The sequence below is a fragment of the Dama dama genome, chromosome 27 (genome assembly GCF_033118175.1).
Source record: "Dama dama isolate Ldn47 chromosome 27, ASM3311817v1, whole genome shotgun sequence".
NCBI classification, from domain to species: Eukaryota; Metazoa; Chordata; class Mammalia; order Artiodactyla; family Cervidae; genus Dama; species Dama dama.
Window position 1 is genome coordinate 23,794,654 of NC_083707.1, and position 21,499 is coordinate 23,816,152.

Consider the following 21,499-nt stretch of genomic DNA (forward strand, 5'->3'; position numbering starts at 1 on the left):
TGATGAATTTTCATTACAGGGGAATGAACTAGTCTACAAGGCCAGAAAGGACTTGGACTGGAACACACTACTTCCCAGTGTATATGATGAGAACACTAGTAGAGAAATGTTTGTAAGCAAATAAAGCCTCTGGTTCCCTCTAAGGATCCAAGAATTGTTAGTATCCTAAAGAAGAAATTTTAATGGGTTGAGATACATTTTTATAAATTCTACATTTTTCTAGGCATATTTTTATGTCCTCCATTGGAAGTTTGTACAGCAGAGAAGTATTATATAATTGTATAAAATATTTATATAATACAGAAGAAAATAATCCCTTATATGTCAAGATTTAAAGATATCTACAATTAATATTTTCTTCTAGGTTCTTTCTATCAATATACCAGTATCACCATAGTTATGACCAACAGCACAATTTAGTGTCTTCTTTGTCATTGTTACATTATGGCATCAGCATTTCCCCCAAACTCTTTATACTTTTCATAGGTATCATTCTACTATAGGCAATATGATGAGCTCATAAACTCTTCACGTGGATTAACTTATGGAATCCTTTCAATCCTAAAACACCTACCTTATTATTCTCATTTAATAGATGAGAGTAAAATATTAAAAAAGTTAAACCAACATCACACAATTTACATGAAGGTATTTGGGTTAGCTTATAAGAGAAATGGACAAGCTCACCTGCATAAAAGACCACGTGGTATTTTACTGAGCCGATTGACCACAGAGTTCTCAAGTATTTCCTTTGTGACTGCATTATTATTCATGAGGTCCTCCCCTGTCTCCATTCCCCTGGACCTACCCATTTTTTAAGTGTACATCAAAGCAAACCATCTATGCACTGGCACAAGAGAGAGAAATGACCACACCCCACACCCCAAATGGTGCTCCGTGTGATCATCCAACAGTGAGGAAATGCTGGGTCATTCTCTTTTTGTAAAATACATTGTTTCAGAGAACCTATGCAACATACAGGAGGAGTAACAGACTTCTGGATTATAAGTCAGGAGACCTGGGTTATAGAATGCCAATTAGACAGATCTGTTCTGGCCTTTGATAGTAATCTCTCCAGCCTGTCTCCCGAGATGATAAAAGACTTCCACGAGGGTAACACCAGCCCTAGTAGTGACGGTTATTCTGATTCTCCCAATTCTTATAAAGACAGCCTCATAGGCAAGATCTTCCTTAGGCTATAGAAGTCTCCTCATGTACTTGGTCAACAGCCTTGGTTGCTAGAAAAGGACAAACTGATGACATAAACACATTGTAATCAAGCATAATCTTATTGCTTAACTATTTTGTCAAGCGTCCTCTCATGCAAACTAGAAGAAAGTGAAAACTTGCTGATAATAAAACTAAGTAAAATACAATGTGACCTGACTGATAGCAACAGACAGATAATCTGGGCAAAACTGGAGCACAGATAAAAGGATATCATCAAAGTCTCTGAAAAAAATGAGTTTCAAATATCCCTAAGAAATGTAACTGTTTATTCCATTATTCTCAAGAGTCTTGTTCATCATTCCTGATGATGTGAAATTTTACTTCCTATTTTCAGCATTGAGTGTTCCATCATTAAAAACATACAGGACAGCACAAAGTCATATTCAGTCAATAAATACTATTATCTGCTTGATGATAAGAAACAGTGGAGCAATGACTCACACTTGAGTCAAAAATCACAGCTGAAGGAAGCATGAATGATACCCCAATGAGACAGATGAATGTTATTGTGAAACAGGAAGAAACTTGGGCAGTCACAACAAAAAAGGAAATTGACAGATCATATCATTTTCCTTGTACAGTAAAGAAAGTTTACAATATCATCTTGAGAAATAAATGTTTCCCCAGCACAAATTCCTATAAGAATTGTATGGCATAGTCCCTTATTCTGAAGGTATCAAGTAATGTTATCCCAGTTGTTCAATATCATTCTTTCTTTCTTTTCCAAAAGTGCCATGTCTTATGGCAAACTTGAAAAGGACTCAGGGGCATAAAATGAAACAGTTCCTCAGTAAAGACATTAAATATGTACAGAGAGGGAAGGGAAGGGTTAAGACAATGAGGTCTAGGTATGTGATTTAACTTGCTATAGCACTTGGAGAAGTTGTGCTGGTAAACTCTTAGCTAGCACAATCAATTCAAGGTTAAATCTTTTGATAGCTGCTAGAAGTGCCAACATTCTATGCAGTTGATCGAAGAAAGATCTATATGCTTAAATAATAGGTGAAAAGGTGCCATGTTGACATTCTCATGGAAAAACTAAGAAGCCTGACATATTCTCATACAGGGATGGGTCATTCCAATACACAAACAGATGGATAAACTTTTTCTCAAAAGAAAAAAAAAAAGTGACAACTCTGCTCTTATGACTTTATAAGTTCCTTAAAGCATGAAAGAAACAATTTGGGTTTAGACATTTTTATGGCTAGGTCTCACCTTTATAACCTGCTCCAGTATTCTTGCCTGGAAAATTCCATGAACTGAAGAGCCTGGCAGGCTACAGTCCAAGGGGTCACAAAGAGTCAGACACAGTTGTACAACTGAGCAGGCCCACACACTCACCATTATAGTATCTGAATCTATAAAACAACCTAAGAAATGCCTTCATCAGATACCTGAATATCTGAATAGAAAGACATGCTGATGAGTCCACCAGGGTGTTAAATACTTAAAGTAGAATTACTGAGAATTATTCATTTGAATACTAGAGGATGTATATTTTATTTTTAGCACTGCTAAAGTAAAGTCTTTCCTTTAGGGTGAAAATTTATAAAAGGTAGAACTACTTACTAAGGCCACTCCTGATTGTGACAGCAAAACCAAGTCATCATTATGGCTCTGGTTGCCTATATTTCTGTAGACTTGAGGATATGAAGATATTTCCAATTTACCTGAATACCAATCCAGTTATTTAGATATATAAGATGAGGAAGACAGGTCTTTTTAATAAGATTTAAAATTGGAACTGAATCTATCAAAACAGCATAATGTTTGGGTAGCTTTATCAAGGATTGGGGAAGTTTTCTGGTGTCCCCTGAACTGGCATCATAGCCACTTCAGATTCAAATCACAGGGATTTGAAATCATAGTCACTTCCAGATTAAGCACTGTTATCATCCTCCACTTTGCATTTCACTGTTTATTAAGTAGTGCGTGCTCAGTTGCTAAAGTCATGTTCGACTCTGTGACCCCATGGACTATATAGCCCACTAGGTTCCTCTGTTCAGGAATTTCCCAGACAAGAATATGGGAGTAAGTTACCATTTGCATCTTCAGGGGACCTTCCTGACCCAGGGATTGAGCCCGCATCTCCTGCATTAGCAGGTGGATTCTTTACCACTGAGCCACCTGGGAAGCCTGATCTGAAGCAGAACCACCAGGAGATAATCTTCCCCATTGAGTATTAAAATATTACCACTTTTGCCTTTCTCCTCTTTGATCTGTGTAATTCTGTATCTTCTGACCTATTGATGTTGGATAAAATGGATTATGTGAGCTGGTGAAGAAATGGCCAGCAAAACTCTGAATTTAGAGTGTTCATGGGAGACGGCTATAAGAAGCCAAGAGGTCATGAAAAGATAGAAGAGGGAGCCTTCAGGACAAACTCTGGGCCAAGAGTGCTGGGGACAGTGACCAACATTTCTCCCGTCTCTCCTGGTGGGTCTTCATGGTATTGCAGAAGGGCCAAAACTATGAGAAAACTATGAAGTGTAGTTTCTTTGTTAGGATGTCCATTTTGGAGCTTGACTAAAGCATATTCAGCAATATCAAATAGATTTCTAAGGAATTAAACTAAAAAGTACATAGGAACCCCTATTCTTGTGATCTATCTAACTAGGCATTATGGAATCAGTTACATTTAATGTTTTATGAACAGATTCTTGCAGTATTCCCATTCTTATCAGACTCCATTCTAGCCTTCTTTAAAATCATTGTCCAGAGTGATTGATATATTTAACATGCATTTCTTGCCCCTCTTACTACATAAAGCTATACATCTTGAGAAAAAGAGATTTGTAATCAAAGGAAATTCTAAAGGATACCAGCAGCAACTTGGGAGGATGAGAAGTTTTTGGAGAAACAAGGTGCATCTTCCTGGAAATTTGGAGAAAATACTTTTATGCTAATAAACCAAAGATTTATTATGGGTTAAATGAAAATATGGGCTTTCCCAGGTGGCTCAGTGGTAAAGAATCTGCCTACTAAAGCAGGAGACACAAGAGACTCCTTGTCTCTTTGTGGATTAGAGCCTTGGGTCAGGAAGATCCCTTGGAGGAGGAAATGGCAACCCACTTCAGTATTCTTGCCTGGAAAATCCCATGGGAAAGGGGGCTACGGTCTACAGGGTCACAAGGAGTTGGACACAGCTGAAGGGACCGAGCACACAGGCAAATGCAAATACATGAGGCTTCAAAAAACTTGCTATACACAGCAGACCATTTCAAACTCTGGCTCCAGGTCATGGGTCCTGCGAGTACGCATTTATCGCTTTATTCAGCTTTGTTCACTTTGGTGGAAAGGTATTTGTTGTGAAACAGTGAAAGAGCACAGTAAATTAAATCTGATTGTCCCTTTTATGTTATATTTTGAGAACACGTACCATTTTAAGAGCTAGGTGACTCTACAGACTTTATAGTGCCAAGACTTAAATTTGTTTTACTGAAGTTACAGCTATATCAAATCGATTTCTAAAAAATTAATGTAAAACAATCTGAGAGCCCTCCAGTGGTCAAAATAATATATGCAAATACTCATAGTTATTTACTCAATATTCGTCTCCTACCCTAAGAACTTAAAAACACTTCAGTCTTCCTTTCATAAAAATGCTTGCTTTGATTACTTTCTGATAGCACTATTATATCATATAAATTGTTTTTTTAGACACTATGGGAAAACAGATGTTTATTTAAATCGGTTAAATCAAAATACAGAAAACAACAGCCCAAATCACCCATCTATCAATGAGAAATTTTGAGCAGTCACTAGAAATTAAGCATGTAGGGCAATCCCAAATTTTGTCCAGATATGAATAATTTAATTTCTTCCCATGCAGTCATTGAGAGAAATGTGGCTGGATAATAAAACCACTCAAGACAAAGAAAGGATCCAGTCAACACAAGCTGTGTCTGCCTTTAAGCACAGAGTTGTATTTTAGTGTGTATATTCCTAGACTTACAAAAGCATTGTGTGTTTGTATATTCCTAAATTGTAATTCCGATGGCTTGCATAAGAAATGTGTTGGCCTCTCTTTTAGCACACACATATCTAACTAAGCCAGGCGCAGTACTTTTATGTGCTTCGTCTCTTGATTACCAGTAACGGTTTGGCAGAAAGCCTGGAATAATGTTTCTGCCTTGAAAACTGACAAGCTCTAACATTTATCCAAATGCTGCAGTACTGATTGGCGGGAGGAGTTTTTGGTTTGTTTTAATTAAATTCCTATGTTACTTTATTAGAAAGTAGAGCTTGTTTTAAAAACTCCCACACACATTTAGACTTATACACTGGTGCTCCATATAGGATTAAGATTTTTTTTTTTTTTTTTGCAATCTGGAACTATATAATGCATTGGTGAAAAAGCTTGTTCAAGTTTATTTTGCTTACAGAAAAACCCAAGTGAACTTTTTGACCAATCCAGTACTTAACTGAGCTTCTCAGTGGCACTAGTGGTAAAAAGCCCGCCTGCCAATGCAGGAGATGTAAGAGATGCAGGTTTGATCCCTGGGTCAGGAAGACCCCCTGGAGGAGGGCATGGCAACCCACTCCAGCATTCTTGCCTGGAGAATCCCATGGACAGAGGAGACTGGTGGGTTGCAAAGAGTCAGACATGTCTGAAGCGACTTAGCATGCACGCAATATTTAATTACTACAGTCTGAAATCTTTATGTACCATCCCCTCAAAGTGTTAGCACTCAAGCTGTGTCCAACTCTTTGTGGACTATAGCCCACTAGGCTCCTCGGTCCATGGAATTCTCCAGGCAAGAATACTGGAGTGGGTAGCCATTCCTTTCTCCAGACCCTCAAAGACCTCCCTCAAAGGCCTGTGCTTATTTATTTAAAAAGTTAGAGACATCAGGGTAAAAATGCTAAGAAAAAATTTTATGTCTTATAATTTCATTTCATAATCAGAATTTTTTGCTTGTTTTCTAGTTTTAGGCAGAAAGTGAATGCTTGTTTTCCTTCTTTTATATTAATGTATGCAGACTTACCACATCAACGTGCCTACATTAAAAAAAAAAATAGTCAAGTTCAGTTAGTACCTGTGAATGACCTTCAAGAAATTCAACCTCTGGCGAGAAATGTTATGGGTAATTCTCAGAAAGCACACTCTAGTGGAGTAAGTTATTGCTTAAGACAAAAGTAGGCATTTCTGGAAGCTACACTGTGTCTTTGAGGCCACTGGGGTACCATATAGGAGACTGAAGCAATAATTTACCCTGGTGCAATAAAAAATACAGTGTAACCTGCACACCAGGATCTTCTGCCTCATTAAGTTAAACATTTCCCTCATGTCATTTTTAAGGAGAGATTATCATACTATAAATCTAAATAACTTAGATTTATCTTCTGGTGTCTGGTAAATGGTTACACAGCATATTTTTCAGCATTATACATGTTTGGGTGCTGGGCAATTTCAGAATGTAGATATAACTGACTTCATAATTTGGAAAATAAGGTAAAGCTAAAATTCTGCTGTGTGGTTATTCACAGAGTTCTAAAGCAGAAACCTAGCAGTGCTGAGAAAAGATCTTCAGATCTTCTTCAGTGAATTTTTAGAGGTGTTGCTGACATCATTATAGTTCCTGAATCTTATTAGAACCCCAGGGAAAAATATAAACAAAAATCCATCAGGAAAAATGTGTGCTAAGAATTTATGCTGTCTACAACTTTGATTGAATCATTGTTCTTTCTATGGAACCCAAAGAAGATATATTTCCCATATAATTTTTTGTTTAAAATGTATTGATTTATCTCAAACTCTTAAAATCAAGGGAGGAGAGGCAAATAAATGAAAAGCAGAATAAATTACCAGAGTGGACAGGGCGATGAAAGGACGCAAGCTCCCTGTCACACCTTGTAAGGGAACCTAATATCTTAGGATTTTCTTTGAGTAGAGTTGCTGGGGGTGTGAAATTTCATGGAACAAATTGGTTCATTTTAAGTGGTTACAGTACTTAACTGAATATAACACACTTTACATAGAAAAAGATGGACATTTTGCTTTTCTTAGTCTATTACCCTTCTTCTTGCACAGAAAAGTTCCCATAGACAGTAACTTTAGTAGAGCATCTTCTGAAACCCAACAGACTTTTTCTCCCTCCTAAGTTTTAAACATTTTGAACTTAAAGGAGGTGAACCAAGAAAGAAAAATCAAGAAACAGATGTTGAAGTTGAAGATGAGTTCTCTTTCCACATGGTCTTCATAAAGATAACTGAGTCTAATAAATTATTAATGTATGATCACATTCTAAAATGGAATAGCAGCTTTAGAGTTTCTAATAAAATGGGTATAATAGTGCAAATCCCTTTTGAGTTCTGGGTTCTGCTGAATGCAGCCAGGCTCCTTACAGAGGCTATCTCACAATTTATATCCTGCCACTACTGCTGCTGCTAAGTCGCTTCAGTCGTGTCCGACTCTGTGCGACCCTATGGACAGCAGCCCACCAGGCTCCTCTGTCCATGGGATTCTCTAGGAAGAATATTGGAGTGGGTTGCCATTTCCTTCTCCCTTATATCCCTCAGTAGAGTTAAACAATGTTATTGGATCCCCTATCAGTTTAAGATTTGATTTCTACTGGTATTTAAAATCAATGTCATTTATCAAGAGAATACATAGTACCCAAAGGTAAAGATATTTTTTAAAGTCCTTATAATTCTCAACTTTATGTGCTCAAAGTATTATATAAGCTATTATATTATCACACTTTTAATTATTAATACACTGGAGTAGGGGTGATTTAATCCACAATTTACCAAGTGTATTAAAGTATGTATTAAAAATGATATACACAAATACTGTTGATATATGTGCTTGGTGGTTTAATCGCTAAGTCATATCTGACTCTTGTGACCCTGTGGACTGTAGCCCACCAGACTTCTTTGTCCATGGGATTTTCCAGGCACGAATACTGGAGTGAGTTGCCATTTCCTTCTCCAGGGGATCTTCCTGACCCAGGGATTGAACCCATGTCTCTGGCTTGGCAAGTGGATTCTTTACCACTGATCCACCTGGGAAGCCCATTTACATATATATACATTAGAAATGCATAGCTTTGAATAACATTTATATCACTCTGCTACTCTACTTTTTACCTTGTATTTAGTCTTAAACATTAACAAGGCAAAATTGGGAAATTCAAAGATTAATGAGGTACTTAAAAGTTGAAAAAATTATTAAGCCTATATTTTAAGGTCTTTGGGATTTTTAACTCAAATCAGCAAAAACAATTTACGTGTTCAGGGGTGATAATTCTAGGAAATTCTCTATGGAAGAAAAAGGAAAACAGATGAGGATCCTAGGTCAGATGAATTTGGGAAATGCTATATACCACATTGCTCTCTCGGTGATTTCTTTGACCTTTGCATTAAGGGCTCTTAAAGTTTTACACTTTAAAGTTTTACTAAATAAACATGTTTGATATTCTTTAACACAGCATTTCTCAAGCTAATTTGAATATGTGTGTGTGTGTGTGTGTGTGTGTGTGTGTGTGTGTGTGTGTATGAGTGAGTGAGTGCAAGTTGCTCAGTCATGTCTGACTCTGCGACCCCATGGACTATACAGTCCATGGAATTCTCCAGGCCAGAATCAGAATACTGGAGTGGGTAGCCTTCCCCTTCTCCAGGGGATCTTCCCAACCCAGGGATTGAACCCAGGTCTCCCACATTGCAGGAGGATTCTTTACCAGCTGAGCCACAGGGGAAGCCTGTATATACATATATAATTTTTTTCAATTTCTAAGTGCCTTATTAACCTTTGAATTCCCCAGTTTTACCTTGTTAATGTTTAAGACTAAATGCGAAGTAAAAAGCAGAGTAGCAGGGTGATACAGATGTTATTCAAAACTATTTATTTCTAATGTATAATATAGATTGCCATTCCTCCGTGGCATTTTCCTTCATCCTAGTCCTTTTCTTTTGCCCCCTGGGAAAAGCAGGTAATGGGGATTTAGAATTACATTGTTACCTTTTTCTCCTGCTTACTTGGGCAGCACATATACTAAAATTGGAACATACAGAGATTAGCTTGGCTGCTGCACAAGGATGACACGCAAATTTGTGAAGCATTCCATATTTTTATACATGTGGAATCTAGAAAAGTGGTACAGATGAACCTATTTACAAAGCAGAAATAGACACACAGATGTAGAGAATAAATGTATGAAGACCAAATGGGGAGACAGAGGGTGGGATGAATTGGGAGGCTGGGATTGACATACACTATTCAAACTATGTATAAAATAGACAACTAACGAGACCTACTGTATTGCACAAGGAACTCAATGCTCTGTGGTGAACCAAATGGGAAGGAAATCCAAAAAAGAGGGGATATATGTACATGTGTGACCGAGTCACTTTTCTGTACAGCAGAAGCTAACACAATATTGTAAGCAACTAAACTGCAATACAAAATAAATTTAAACGTGTTTAAAAGGTACCATTTTCTCCACTTCTTTGTTACACATGATCAGTTCTTAGAGATGGCAAAGTGTTAGCATTGCACATTGACTCTCTACATTCTATAGAAATTAATTTATCAGAGGTTCTTTTTCCTTCCCAGAACTCTCCATGGGCAGGACTCCCTGAGAGGTAAGTGTGGGCACAGGTAAAATGCTAGGATTCCAAAGGCCTGGAGAAACTATGGCAGGAAAAGTCATAGTTACTCTGGAAATGGTGAAGATTCAGAGAGCCAAAAAAGTCTCAGTGGGGCTCAGAGCTACAGGACGAAAACAGACAAGAGACATTAGCATCAGATCACAAGTAGGCTGCCTACATGTTACCAAGTATGGATCAGATACTGTCCAAAGGTACAGAAGAGTTTCAATCGAGATCTCTGGTCTTCTGGGGGTTGAGAGGCTGCCTGTCATCCATGACTGGAATTCATTAGAGGTCTTCATAAATATTCCAGCTCTTTATCTCTCCAGGAAAGTGACAGGACTGTGTTACTCATCCAACTGAAGAGTAAAGTTAGGTGTGACCACATGGCATGCTTTGGCCAAGGAAGTGTGAGAATAAGGAACATGGGTCGTTTCCTGGTAAAGGCAACAATGTGGAGAAGGATCTCCACTGAGCCCTTGACAAGCACTTTGCATGAGTGGGAAGGAAATATTGTTTTTTTTCTAAACCACCAAGATTTAGAGGTTATGTGTAATCTTAGGAAACCATGTCTAGTATATCCAGAGAACTTCATATGTGTGCATCTTAGTTTTATCATACAGGAAAGAAAATAACAACATATGTCTCTTACCCACAAAATACTATGAAACATTGGATGCATTTTAGGAGAGACTTGTTACACTTATCTGAGGTGTTAAAAACAACATCTTTTGATGAGTACATATGTTTCCATAAATGTGTTGTAATGAGCCATCTAAAACTAGAAAATTCAATGCATAAGATAAATTTCATTCAAAATTAGTCTACATCTTTTAATAAAATTAATAAAAGCACCTGTATTCTTGAACTATGACTAATTCAGTGAATTCATTTTATTCAGCATTCATAAACCTGTGTGCTTCCACATTACCAAGGAAAGTGGTACAAAAGTAAAGTGAGACTAAAAAGGAAAAATAATAAAAATAACTATTGCTCTCTTGAAAATACACAGAGATTTACAAAGCTTTCATGACTCAGGGTGTCTCTGAGTCATCCTTATGCCATATTTATTTTGCAAGAATGCAGAGTCCAGCTTTATTTATGCAAATGAACACACTTCTATTTTATGTTATGATACAACACAGTTTCCTATCTAATAAAAATACATTTTCTATTTAACATTTTTTAGCACTTGTTTAGGTCTCTTTAAAATATTCTATAATAAAATATCTGTTAAATATGAGGTTTTTAAGAATAAAAGCAATCCTTAAACTTTTAAAACATAGATTTCTGAGAGAAAAACACAAATTGTTGGGAAAAGGCAAAGTGACTTTTTAACAAGTGTGGAGATTAGTACAAGTAAATTAAAAATACAAATGAGAAAGTAATATAAGGTAATTTGTAAATTATACCCACTGTTTTAACAGGATACACTCCGGTATCAGTGTCTGGTGAAGGGGTTGAAGTAAATCATTTCATTGTTTAGTACAAGCACAGTTAAGGCATGAGGTAGGAGCTTGACAGGGATTTGTTAAGTTAGTAAGAAAAATCAGCTCAGCTACTTGGAGGTTACAATGTAAAATTAGTCAGATTTCAAGAGCTAGTCTCAATTTCTTTCACTGATGAGGCAAAAAAAAGGTCAATTTTATATTTTCATATTTTGTGATGGAGAAAATTAGCATCTCATCTAAATATTGACTTTGATCATTTGATCTGATTCAAAACATTTTTAAGATAAATTTTGACCCCATCCACTTTATAGGGTTTTTGTCATTGTGGAGGTAAAAGAGGCCTATGTAAGAAAAAACAGAAACCAATTTTCTTCATTTTCTAAATCTCAGGACTTGGCATATCAAAGGCATACAACAAGTGTGTGAAAAATTTATAAGTGATCTGAGGAATATGAAATTGGTTAAACATCCTCAGAATTAATAAGCTATATTTTCTCCTCCTCTGATTCACACCAACTATATTCAATTTATAATAAATAAATGAAGTTGTTGTTTTTTTTTTTTACTTAGCATAGCAGAAAGATTAATATTGCACTTCAAGGCCTCAAAATTTTTAGGAAAAAATGTAACCAAAAAAAAAATGTAACCAACTTTAAGATTTTAGGGTCACAATATCATATCACATAAGCAAGCTTTCCTTCTAGCACATACCGGGATCTGAAAATAATCCAGTGTTTTCTAATGGTTCAGATTCAGGTTGTGTGCAATGAGATGACTGTAATTTAGTTGTGTCACAGTGACTTCCTCCATTTGTCCTCTTCAGCATTCTCAACTAAATTTGTTGGAACAAGTCTGTTTTCCAGCTCTATGACTTTCTTTTTTATTATTAATCTCTTTGATAATATACAGCTAATTTAATTGTACTTACACTTCTGTCATCTCTTTCATCATCACACTCAAGGCATATAGTCTCATTTGGCAAAAATGAAAATAGATAGCATCCCATCTACCGAAACAACAATAACCAAATGAACATTTTTTTCTGGCCGTACCATGCGGCATGCGGGACATTAGTGCCCTGATCAGGGATCAAACCCTTGCCCCTTGCGGTAGAAATGCAGAGTCTTAACCAGTGGACCACCAGGGCATTCCTCAGACATTTTTAATTGACACTTCTTGACACTGAAGACTATGAAAGATCACTATTCTACATAAGAAGTTTGAGGTCAAAAGAATAATGATGTTTAGAACGAAAAAGAATAAAGTAAGAAAGGAATTGTTGAGAAAAAATTCCTTGAAACAGTCACCCGTTCATTCCTTAAATATGCATTCAATGGTTTCTATGGTGTCAGTTACTGAGAATACAAAAATGAGTAAGACACACTGCCTGCCATCAGGGATTCCCAGAATAGTGGTGAGCTACACAATTAAAGGACAGTGAACATGACTTATGAGATCAACCTTGAAGCAGAAGTAAGATTTGCCTGCAAAGGAGATAAACAATGGGCATTCATGGCAAAAAAAAAAAAAAGCTAGTAGGTAGACTAGCACAGACATACGATCATGGATAGAATATTCTGGAGGCACCAATGATGTGAGATTAAAGTGTTGGTGATAACCAGTGATATAGTGGAGATAATGTTAGAGAAACAGGTTGAGGCTTTGTGACATACTAAGACACATTAAGGAATACATTTTGAAGGGAATAGTGAACTATAAGAGACTTTAAAGTAGGGGGACAATCCATTTGTATGTATGATTTTTAGAGGATGGGTGTGTTGGTTTCAATACGGAGGATGAGTTGGGGGTAGAACGTAGAGGCAGGAGAAATACTGGGAGCTATAATAATACCCAAGGGAGGTGATGAAGGCCTGAAATAGAGCAGTTTCAGAGGATGGAAAGGAAGGAATTTATTTATCATAATTTGTTAAATGTGGTGATACATGATATAGGCCAAGAAAAAGCATGAATAGTCAAGGTCAACAGCTGACAGTGAAGGCAATGGGGGTGGCTTAGAGAGACTAAAGAGATTACTAAGAAAAGGGGCCTGCTAGGGACAAATAGAAGGAGTGTTAAGCATTGTTGACAGCTCAGATCAGGTTGAAACTCATGAATCTTCCAATCAGAAATTTACATTTGCAAAGTTCTCCACAAAAGCCTCAACAGATCATGCCACAACTAAAATAAAAAATGAGAAAGAGTGATCTGGAATTATCAATGATATCAGCAGACTGCTGGATTTCTCTTTTAGAATAAAGAATCTTAAAAAAAATGACTATAAAAGCAGAAGAGTGAGTTTCCATTTCTGGCAACAGTACGAAGATAATTTGGACTGGCACTCTCACTAAGGTGATTAAAAATATTTCAAATATAAAAACAGCAAAGAGTTAATGAGATGGGGAAGGCATGGAAAAATTCAAGAGAGAAGACCAGAACTTGGAGACAGACACACATCTTTGAAAGCTTCTGCTTTTGGGCATCTGAGTATCAGGAGCAAAAGGTCTGAGCAACCAGCTATACGATAAACAGCCTTACGGGTGTTCTTGTTGCTCAACTGTGTCTGTCTCTTTGCGACCCCATGAACTGCAGTACACCAGGCTTCCCTGTCCTTCACTATCCCATGGAGCTTGCTCAAACTCATGTCCATTGGGTGGATGATGCTATCCAGCCACCTCATCCTCTGTCACTGCCTCTTCCTCCTGCCCTCAATCTTCCCCAGCATCAGGGTCTTTTCCAAAGAGTCGGCTCTTCAAATCAGGTGGCCAAAGTATTGGAGCTTCAGCTTCAGCATCAGTCCTTCCAATGAATATTCACGGTTTGTTTCCTTTAGGATTGAATGGTTTGATCTCCTTGATGTCCAAGGGTGTTGTGGGAATGTTAAAGCCCATAGTCCTCAGGTGAGGACTTTAATAAACTAACACGATTTTCAGTTGGGGACTCAAAAGGCCATATCTTCCCTCAAGGTAGAAGTGAATATCCCAAATAAACCATCCCTCACACACATCTGCAGCCTTGCTACTTGCACAAGGATAATTCAAGGAATCTTAGGTGCCGTCCTTTGACTCAGGTGCTTCTGGTCAGATATTGCCTCCAGAGGCCCTGTCAGAAGCAACCCCAAGTCCCCTCTGGAGGAAGCCAGCATCACCACCAGGTCTCAACTGATCCCTACAAGCGATTTTAAAAATACTTTTCCGGTAGATAGTCAAAGAGATTCAAGCAACCAAGAAAACAAGACGCCGCACATGAGAAGTGGCAAGAGCAGTAAGAAAAGAAACCAATCTCGGTAACTCTTGAGATATTAGAATGAGCAGACATATTATAAAGCAACTATACTTACTATGTTCAAAGAAATAAAATTAAAGCTTGACAATGTCAGCAGGGACATCACAGCAACACAGAAATATTCATCGGCCCCCTTTCCTGTCAATGCTATCTGGTCACGTATGTCTAAAATTCTTACATATAAGGACTTTTTACAAATGCTGTATTCTTTGGGGGTTTTCTTTAGCGCACTGAAAACAGAAACAAAGCCCCATTCTAATGTAATTTTATTTGTATGTATAATTCAATCAGAAATATGTTAAAATAAAAGGGAAGTTTATTTGTGTCCTGGTGTCTTTGGTGAATATACATATGCATCATCTCACAAGTTTCTTGAAGACACCTATAATTCCTGCCAGGCTCCTTCCTCTGGTCAACAGATCAGGACACAGGTAGGCAAAGGAGGACAGGCATCCTATGTCACCAGGGAAAATGTATAAAGGTACCATCCACATGTGGAGAAGTGAAAGTTAACTGCAGCTTTTACAATCTAATGGGTTAATTATAAATATTAGGGAATGCTAACTGTGACTAACAAAACTGCTGTAAAATTAAGTGACTGGTTAGTATCATGTTCATTTTTCATTTCAGAAAAGTAACTCGGTATATTATTTATTCTTATCAAAGTTGAGTGAAAGGTTGTCATTCATTGTTCGTACCTAGCTCAGCCAACTTAGTTCATTAGAATCTGGTTGATGTGACTGAACAAAACCTGGCCAGTTACACGTAACAACTGTTCAGCCTCACGCTCTAACAAGCACGTCAGCACATTTATTTTCCCCATATAAAGTAGAATTTTCAATTCATACCATGTACTCTGTGACTATTATGGCCAGTATTTATTCAGAAGGAATGCTGTGCAAGTTTGGAAAAGCTGTCTCTAAGAGAGCCGAGAGGTCACTGGACAAAACAAGAAACAAAACCTATACATGGTCAAAACATGAAGAGGACTAAAGTTTGTCATTCTTTCTTTTAAAGAAAAAAGTTCTGAAATCTTGAGCACACAGCCAGGCAACATCAAACCAGCCAGCTCAGTCCCTGCTCCTTTCAATCTCCATGGAATCAGAACTCTTCTATTCACTTTGCAAATATCAGCTTTTTGGAGGAGGAGAACCTGCTTGGAATTAATGAGATGACACCCAAAAATAACTTCTATTAATAAATTGTTCACTTCAATGTAAAACTGCCCATTTTTCTCATTAAAAAAAAGTATTTTCTAAAGGCTCCTTACACACTTTCTATCATTTTTTTCCTTTCTTATATTCTTATTTTCTTTTTGCATCTTTTAAATTAAAAAATGCCATAATGCCAATCAGGGGAAATAACTCCATCTGACAAGAATACAGTCAATCCAATGGGGTTGGGGACAGAGTCACACTTAATGCTGTGACATATAACTCCTAACGGTGTAATTTAAGAAATGCAGGGTGTTTCAGGAGGAGTTAACAGAGGAAAAAGTAAAAGTGAAGTCAAACTGGAGTTACAGACATGCAAGGTCAATTTCAAAACCAAGCTGAAATACTTTGTTTCTTTCCACTTCACAAAACAGTAAACGCCAAGTATCTCAAGAAAGCTAAGAAAGTTACAACAGGGGAGAATCTCCCTGATCATTTCTTCATTCACACAAATAAAAAGAAAGCGGCCACATTAACCTTCCCAGAGAAGCGATCGCGCCTACAACCAGTCTTTGCACTTACCCTAGAGTATGTACACCATGGTCTCTTAAAGAATCCTGTTAATTCCAGGACGCCCAGGACATATGTGAATTCTTAGCACATTCGCGGAAAGAACCAACCTTAACGAAATGGTTAATTACAACAGGACTCTGAAATCCTAGCGAGAGGCACGAGGGTGGAATCCAGCCTCCAGATCCTAGTGTATACTGTGTCTATCTTTAACTGGAAAATGACTTGGTTTCACATTCCACTGAAGTCCCACTGGCAGATGCCTTTGGTAAGCTCACCAATGGCAGGCTGTCAAACGCCCTCCCTCCACCCCCTCCGCCCCCTCCGCCCCACTCCAGGCTCTGACTGAGCTTCCGCTGCTACGTCTAATGCTGATTTATTCAGCTGTCTTTATACCTGTCTCCGCGTGGGTAAAAGGAGATGCTTTCATTGATGGCTATTACGGAAACGCTCGGAAACTGAAGATCAGCCGGAGGACTCGCTCTGCTCTTCTCCCTTGCCATCCCTTCCCCCTCCCTCCTGCCAGAAGCCATCTGACTTCCAAACTTGGCTGTCTGAAAAAGAATGTTCTCTGATTGGCATTCCTGGAAGCAGAAAGCAAGGCAGCTCGAGTTGTGTTCTGTTACTCAGCGTGAAAAACTTCCCAGGTAGGCAGAACACAAACAAGTTTTCTGAGATTATTTTTTTTTCCTTCCCCTGAACTTTGAGGAGACACTAGGGAAATATCTGGGAGCCTGACAAACAGTTTTGTTGTTGCACACATTTAAGTTTGGATATTCACCTATAATTTTACCCCAAATGGCTATGGATGCAGTGAAAAAGTGAGATGGCGCATCTTTTGTTAAAAGCTGAATTTCCTTATTAGTAAATGCGTTGGAACTTGTTACAGGAAGAAATGGTCATGCCGCCTCTAATATTCTGAAAGGCAACTATGAGGTCTGTGGATTCTCTGTGAGATAAAACCTTGCTCATAGGAAACGTGAAAAAAAAAAAACCAAACAAACTGCTTTTAACTGTCCTATATTTTGTATTGCAAACAGCAGAAGCGGGTGCAAGAAATGTTTCTATCTCCGCATCAAGTCTTCTTGTCCAAAACTGTCTTGTAAACTTTGATGAAGACTGGGGGGGAAAAAAAAAAAGTGTGTGTGTGTGTGTGTGTGTGTGGCCATGTACAATACACCCCCACACCTCATAGTCACACACACGTCTGAACAAAGAAAAACTGAGTGAATGGAAATGCTGGGAAAAACACATTTTCTCACACAGGAACTGACAAGAATTACTATTGTGGAGTAATAGTAATTCAAATAGTAATTCAAATCACGACTCCTAAAATTGTGTTTCATATTTATTTTGTGGTCACTGGGGTCAAAAGATCTGCTGTGCTGAAAACATTTTACCTCACCCTGTTCACAAGAGTGAGTGTATTACATGCCATGTTATGGACCAGACCAACTTCTTGAAAGGTCTGATAGAGGATTTATGTTAATAATTGCAGCAATCAGACAAACCACAACCCCGGGCGTCTTGGGGTTTCCAGATCTCATCTGGCTGCTGCTGCCAACTCTAGGCTACTGTCAGCTGGCGGAGCTCAGGGTGGTGGTGTGGCTGCAGCTGCTCCCTGCAACTTTACAGACGTCTCGAAAATACCCAACGGCAGGAGGCTGACTCCAAAGAGAAAGCTTCCTCTTTGTTTGTGGTTGCTTTTAAATGTTCTGTTCTCGGTGATCTTGTACCACATCTGAAGAAGCCCATTTTAGGGAACTGTGAGTGAACACCTGATGAACTAGCATCATATTTAACTAATTTATTTCTGTATATTCTCATGCCCCATCTAGGTTGGCCTGCTACCAACCTGCTCACTCCTTATCCCATTACTAGATGTCCTTTAGAAAAAAAGATTAAAAGAAGGAGGGAGAGGAGGAACAAACTTTCCTTATGCTTATTCCCAAGCTGATTAACTAAGAGATGTTTCAGGCTCTGTATATTGTGGATAGATAAGGACATCTGAATGACTTTAGAAATAAATAGAAATAACCAGTCACCCAGAGAGCACACATCCCTGTCTTTGTGATTCTTCTATCAAAATGCTCCTCCCCAAGGCTAATGGATGGTGTCAAAACACATGTGAACTCAGAAGAGTGGACAGAGCTGGTGGCAGGCCATCTGGTTCACATCGGCTACACTATTCACTCATGCTGGACCTTCCAGTGAACACCAGCACCAATGAAACTCAAGAAACATTTGTTGAAGCAAGCAAATAATTGCTGGTGTAAAAGTGTACATTTTAACCTAAGGAACACAGTTATAGGTAGGCTCACATTTTAGATGAGTATGTTTGCATTTAATTTGATGACTTGCAGGGAAAATTATATCTCTTTTCTAGCCTTTAACCAAAAGATTATATGGAAGGTATGCCAGGCACTGAGTACCTTTACTGAGGGCTTCTTTGGTGGCTCAGAGGATACAGAATCTGCCTGCAGTGCAGGAGACCCAGGTTCAATCCCTGGGTTGAGAAGATCCCTTGGAGAAGGAAATGACTACCCACTCCAGTATTCTTGTCTGGAGAATTCCATAAACAGGGGAGCCTGGTGAGCTACAGTCCATGGAGTCACAAAGAGTCAGGACTGATCAACTAACACTTTAACTTTTCACTTTTATTGAAGGAAAGAAAAAAAAAGATTATTATACATTTTGGATCTGTGTGAGTAAATGACTCTAAATATCAACATGGCAAATTCTGCTAAGTTTATTTCTATTGAACTTGCTGGCTTCTAAAGAGAAATAAAAGAAAATAAAGTTTTATGGACTTCTAATATTTCACATTAACTAGTAAACTATAACAAGTTTTATTTATTGAATTCTTCCTGACCATTCTTTATAGTATAACTTGCATCAATCAAATATCTCCTTAGGTTCCAACTTTATGTCTTTTTATATTTTCATCTGTTTCAATGACAGAAATTCCAGAACGTTTGCAACAGTAGTGGTAGCCGGAGTCCAAACCCAAGGCTGAATGAACACACAGGATTTTTTTTGTCTTCCTTTTTCCCCCCTTAACCTTCACAAGGCAGTTGATAAGATTTATAATGGCTAGAACTCAGTCTTTATCATGAGTAAATGTTATTTTTCTCTTTCATAAGCACTAACAAGAGAGTTAGGATTTGATCAGAAAAATAGCTTCCAGGGCTTGCTTCCAAAGAAAACTGGGCATGTAACAAGCAAATCAAATACCCTTGATTTATCATGAACAAGCAGTTAATCTGCTCCATTCTCCAGAAATAGACTGTCTTAGCTCAGTTCTGTGTATGGCAAAGGCTGGTAGCAGTCTCCTTGCAGGGTGAACAAGGTGTTTAGACAGGTCTTAGCTGATCTGTGAAGCATCTGTGTGTGAAAGATCTGGACAATGAAAAGCAAATGGTCCTTTGCTTTTTCCTCTCTAGCATCCTTAAGACACCAGGCTTAAGCTGACAAAGACTGTATGCTCATGATGATAGTTTTGTGGATGATTTTGTCTTTTTTTTTTTTCCATTTATTTTTATTAGTTGGAGGCTAATTACTTTACAATATTGTAGTGGTTTTTGCCATACATTGACATGAATCAGCCATGGATTTACATGTGTTCCCCATCCTGAATCCCCCTCCCACCTCCCTCCCTATCCCATCCCTCTGGGTCATCCCAGTGCACCAGCCCTGAGCACTTGTCTCATACATCCAACCTGGACTGGTGATCTGTTTCACACTTGATAACATACATGTTTCGATGCTGTTCTCTCAGATCATCCCACCCTCGCCTTCTCCCACAGAGTCCAAAAGTCTGTTCTATACGTCTGTGTCTCTTTTTCTGTCTTGCATATAGGGTTATCGTTACCATCTTTCTAAATTCCATATATATGCATTAGTATACTATATTGGTGTTTATCTTTCTGGCTTACTTCACTCTGTATAATGGGCTCCAGTTTTATCCATCTCATTAGAACTGATTCAAATGTATTCTTTTTAATGGCTGAGTAATATTCCATTGTGTATATGTACCACAGCTTTCTTATCCATTTGTCTGCTGATGGGCATCTAGGTTGCTTCCATGTCCTGGCTATTATAAACAGTGCTGCGATGAACATTGAGGTGCACGTGTCTCTTTCAGATCTGGTTTCCTCGGTGTGTGTGCCCAGGAGTGGGATTGCTGGGTCATATGGCAGTTCTATTTCCAGTTTTTAAAGAAATCTCCACACTGTTCTCCATAGTGGCTGTACTAGTTTGCATTCCCACCAACAGTGTAAGAGGGTTCCCTTTTCTCCACACCCTCTCCAGCATTTAGGAGGCAAGAATATACAATGGAAAAAAGGCAACCTCTTTAACAAGTGGTGCTGGGAAAACTGGTCAACCACTTGTAAAAGAATGAAACTAGAACACTTTCTAACACCATACACAAAAATAAACTCAAAATGGATTAAAGATCTAAATGTAAGACCAGAAACTACAAAACTCCTAGAGGAGAACATAGGCAAAACACTCTCTGACATAAATCACAGCAAGATCCTCTATGACCCACCTCCCAGAATATTGGAAATAAAAGCAAAAATAAACAAATGGGACCTAATGAAACTTAAAAGCTTTTGCACAACAAAGGAAACTATAAGCAAGGTGCAAAGACAGCCTTTAGAATGGGAGAAAATAATAGCAAATGAAGCAACAGACAAAGGATTAATCTCAAAAATATACAAGCAACTCCTACAGCTCAATTCCAGAAAAATAAATGACCCAATCAAAAAATGGGCCAAAGATCTAAACAGACATTTCTCCAAAGAAGACATACAGATGGCTAACAAACACATGAAAAGATGCTTAACATCACTCATTATCAGAGAAATGCAAATCAAAACCTCAATGAGGTACCATTACATGCCAGTCAGAATGATTTTGTCTTTTATATATTATTATTTTGAAAAAAAAATACACACTATTTGCTATAGGTCAAATATTTTTGTCCCCCAAAATATGTATGTTGAAATCTAACCTCTCATGTGATAGTTACAGTATTAGGGGCCTTTGGGAGGTGCTTAGGTCACAAGGGTGGACTCCTCATGAATGGGATTAGTGCCCTTATAAATGAGACTCCAGAGAGCTTCTTCATCCCTTCCACCAGAGACAACACAGCAAAGAGATGGCCTTCAATGAGCCAGGAAGCAGGCCCTCATCAAACACCAAATCTGTTGGCAT

The 21,499-nt window shown here is 38.1% G+C and overlaps 1 protein-coding gene and 1 non-coding gene across 9 annotated transcripts in view; one reads left to right on the plus strand and one right to left on the minus strand.

Annotated features, from left to right (window-relative positions):
* DTNA (dystrobrevin alpha) overlaps window positions 1-21,499 on the minus strand; it is a 420,552-nt gene that overhangs the window by 284,762 nt on the left and 114,291 nt on the right. For 7 of the 8 annotated variants that reach the window (XM_061131324.1, XM_061131326.1, XM_061131322.1 and 4 more), the window contains exon 1: window positions 16,292-16,494. The exons of the other annotated variant lie outside the window; for it this stretch is intronic. The gene's annotated coding sequence lies outside the window, so the exon portion shown is untranslated. Of the gene's footprint in view, window positions 1-16,291; window positions 16,495-21,499 lie in introns of those variants that run through there. 8 annotated transcript variants of the gene reach the window in all.
* Window positions 9,203-9,305, plus strand: LOC133047852 (U6 spliceosomal RNA). Its single transcript, XR_009690863.1, has one exon. It is a non-coding gene; the product is annotated as a U6 spliceosomal RNA (small nuclear RNA).